The sequence below is a fragment of the Lissotriton vulgaris genome, unplaced genomic scaffold (genome assembly GCF_964263255.1).
Source record: "Lissotriton vulgaris unplaced genomic scaffold, aLisVul1.2 SCAFFOLD_262, whole genome shotgun sequence".
Taxonomy (NCBI): domain Eukaryota; kingdom Metazoa; phylum Chordata; class Amphibia; order Caudata; family Salamandridae; genus Lissotriton; species Lissotriton vulgaris.
The window spans coordinates 1,750,405-1,754,562 of NW_028253771.1; positions in this window are offsets into that span (position 1 = coordinate 1,750,405).

Here is a 4,158-nt window from a genome sequence, read left to right on the forward strand (position 1 = left end):
GGAAGGATGGGCTCCAAGGCTCCTCTCAGCAGCTGCTGCTTGAAGGGCAGCGCACCTGCAGCCGTGCACATGAAACAAAGCCCTGGAAGCATTTCTGGTACAATCCGAGCCTGGATTAACAAAGCGATGAGCTGGGCGGATGAATGTGCGCGCTGCCTCCCTCTGCTTCTCATGTCGGCACCCAGGGAGCCCTCTTCCCTTGCTTCAGACCCGTGTGCACAGGCTGTAGTTAACAGTACATCAAAGGCAGCCAGAGGTGGGCCGGGCGTGCCTCCGGGTCCTTGTTCGGATGAATGTGCGTGCTGCCTCCCTCTGCTTCTTATGTCGGCACCGAGGGAACACTCTTCCGTTGCTTCAGACATGCACATGGGGGGGCCCAGGGAGAGCCGGTCGCGAGCCGGTCTCTTCCTGGGCAGGTTCGCGCGAGGAGCATTGCCAGGTGGGGGCTGATTAGCAGAGGGGTTAAAAGGGGAAGTTAGGCGGGCGGTTAGGAACTGCGTGGTGGGAGGCGTGAAGGGAGGTTGTTTTGCGCTCGTGTTCCCACCTTTGTCCTGGGGTCATGGAGGAAGCTGCGGAGGTCAGGAGGGCTGTCCAAATCCTTTGTGCGGCAGGGCGCGAGGACTTGTTGATGCCGGGTGTCCCGGCGGAAGCTTGGGTCGGCATGGCCCGCCCCCCTCGTAAGGCCTCGGAGGGCGTCGCCAAGGCTGTGGAGGCGTGTCTATCGCCGGGCCCAGAGGACGAGGAAGACGGTGAGGCGGCCATGCCGGCAGACGGGCCTGGGCTTCTTTTGCCCGCCGTGGAAGCAGAACCCCCGCCGTGCGACCCGGGCGCCCTCCAGCAGGTATGTGCTTTACCGTTTTTTGATGCTGGTGCACGAGGGGCGCCCGGGGGGAGGCGGGGGCGTTCCGTGGGCCGGCTGGCTCTGCGCACAGGCGGTTTGGCACTTGGGAAGTCGGGGAAGTCGCAGGGGGGCCCCAGGCCCAAGCGTGGGCGCAGCTTGGAGCAACATGGGCGCTTGCCCGCCCCTCTACCTGCTGCGGTGCCCCCTGCCTCTTCCCTCCTGGTACCGCCTTTGGCAGATGGGGTCTCCCCATGCTTATGGCTTAACGGGCAGTGTTATCTGCTCTCCCCTGCATTGCCGGGGCCTGTTCCTGCCCCCCTCCCTGTTGTTGGCACTCCTCCCACGGTTGACGCCGATGCCAGGCACCCCAGTGCCACGCTGATGTCGCCCCCCACCCTGAGGCACTGCCCTCGGCCCCTGCTGTGGTTATGATGGGGGCTGCACCTACATCGCTGCCCCCTCCGGCCAAGGCTGCTCCAACTGGTGCCCTTGGCCCCCGGCCCCCCCCCTCACTTCCTTGACCCTGGGTGGTAAGGGTTTGCTGCGCAAGGGAGCGCCCCCGGCTACTGGTCAGTCACTGTTCCCGGTCCCCAGGGGTCGTCCAGGTGGGCTTCTGGGTGGCCCTGAGGATGGGTCGGTGGGTGTCACTGCTCTGGCGTCGGGGGGTGATTGCGGTTCCGCTGTGGGGGGCAATGTTTTAGGGGCTGTTTCTTTGTCTGGCTCGAGCGGCCGCAGTTTTCAATCTGCGCCATCGGCTGGGCGGCTGTTGGCTGTTTCTACGGGCCCGGGAACTGTCCACACGGCTGTTTCCAGTGGTGGGCTTACAAGGGGGCTGTCTGGAGCGGACGGCTCTTCTACAGCTTTCAGTGCACATAGCTTTCAAAACATCGACTGGCAATTTTATGATGGGGGTATTGGTGATGGGGCTATGCCCAGTGGTAGTGCTCAAGTTGAATTTTCTGATGAAGCTTTCGGTGGGAGTTTTCATGATGATGAGTTGGAAGAAGGGGAATTGAGAGACAACGATGTTGGGCTTTTGGCAGCACGGGCCCAGGGGGGTGGGTTGGGGCAACCCACTGTTTCTCGTGTTTTGCAGGCGTCTCGTGCGGACCATGCAGCAGTACGAGGGGCAGTGAGGTCTGGACCTAATCAAGGGGATCGAGTGGCTGTTCAACCGCAGGCGGAGCAGCTGCCAAGAGGTAAGGATGGGTGGTGGTCTGTGTGGCAACCCAGGGAGAGTCTTCCGGTTAAAAGTACAAGATCTATTGGTACGGGTGATGGGGTTGTGGTTGAGCGAGTCGCTCTGGCACCGGGGCTTGAGCGGCCTGTATTTTCGAATGTTTCTAATGTGCAAGTTGCAAAAGAAGTTTCTACAGCGGGGGATGGCGGGGTGGTTGCCCCACGGGTCACGGAGGATAGTATCCGACCGAAAAAGTTGCCTTATTCAGGGGTTGGGATGCCCCTGGGGTCCCATTTGTCTGAAAAAACAAAGAATCTGATATGGTCTGGGGCATTTGTGGATGTTTTTCGACTTCTCCATAGGGATGTCCAGGCAAAAGAAGGGTCGAAGGAGGAGGAATTAGAATTGGCTCGGAGGCCTCGTGTTCCGAAGTCCATAGAGAACTGGACATCGGCCTTTCTTATTTATGCCAGCGTTTATTGTCAACGTCATCCTGAAAAAGCAATAGACATGTTTAAATATGCAATTGATAACTAGAGGGTTTGAGGTTTTCCAGAATTAGGGCAGGCGCACTCCTTAGTAACCGCACAGTATCCTAATATAGAGTGTCAGACTCCAGGCAAGGGGGCGGGCGGTAATCCCTCGTGACCGCTCAAAGGTGGATGACAAATCCACACTAATTTGTATGAAAAAACACAATTGCCCCTGCTCTCGGAAAATATTATAAGCACTTAGTAAGTCTTGGTTATAGTATCATAGTAAATAGTACACATTGATAGTCTTTCAGAATCAGATATCAAAAAAGTTCGGAAAAGTAGAATCTTTGTTGACGAAATACAAATTTATTGTTCCTCTTGTTCTGGCCAACACGTGTTTCATCACAGGGAAACAGACTGCGAATCTTCAGGGCTGGGTATAGATACAAAAGATGCATTTGTATGGTTGATTTTAGCATCAGTGAGAAAGGTGATTGGTGCTGGTGGGACGCAACCACCCTGAAACAATACATGCGTCTTAAACAAATACCGAGAGGCTTGCGCTCAAATACTTTCCCTACACATGATGATCTTGATCTAGATCTAGTAAAAAAATGGGAAGATTCTGTTACCAACAATTCTTTTGCCCTTATGGATATTCTAATTGAAAATGCTGATCGCAAATCCGGTAAATTACTGGGAGAAATTGCGAAACTAGAGCAAGAAATCAAAGACCTCAACTTACCAGAGCCCACTGTGAAAAACTACACCATTCTGGATGAGGTGCTTTTTAAACATCAGGAGGAAATAAAAAACAGGAAGGCCAGACAAATAAAAAGAGATGATACAGATTACCGTAATGGTCGAATCTTCACCTATGATCGTAAATACGACTCTTTAGTACGACCTCAAAACCCCAGAAAAAACGATAACATCCCTTCCGCCCCTAGTTCTGTTTCATCCAGTAATGCCTCACTGAATTCTGTAGGTACAAACGAACCAGATCGGGATGCACTAGACAATAGTACTCCTTTTTTAGTGGAGCTAGAACGGATGCGCAAAGGGAACAAGACCCAACCGCCACGAGATACCACAGATCAAAGACCCACAGAGGTAGCAGGGGCGGCAAACGAGGAATACAGAAGGAAATTGAGGTCAGGAACAGCAAGAAAATAGAGATTGGACACAACGAAGTCCAAGTGGTCAACCTCTCTTCTTTTCCACTAACTGATGATATGACTAATCTCCTTTCTAAGGGTTTAAACTTCAATCCCTTCTCAGTAGGAGACACATGCCTAACCAAAATAGACCTCTTTAAATTTGTAAGGAGCCTGAAATTAAAAAAGTATTTTGCAGGAAAAACCACCAACACTAGAAATGTTAAAAATATTCCTGATGTATTAACAGACAATGTGACTACAATAAAAGATATACAAGCAATACACCTTTTGTTATCTATTACTGAATGTGAAGATAGCCCCGTAGAGATGGGACAACTTCTAGAAGAATTGAACATTGACACAGATCTAGGAGTTGTTAGTGGCTTAAAAAAATAAATCTACCTGGACACCAACTCTACCAGGTGGCAACAATATTGACATTTTTCATAAACGTGTTCTTGATGATATTAACAAAATCAACACAAGAAAATTGAACGAAAC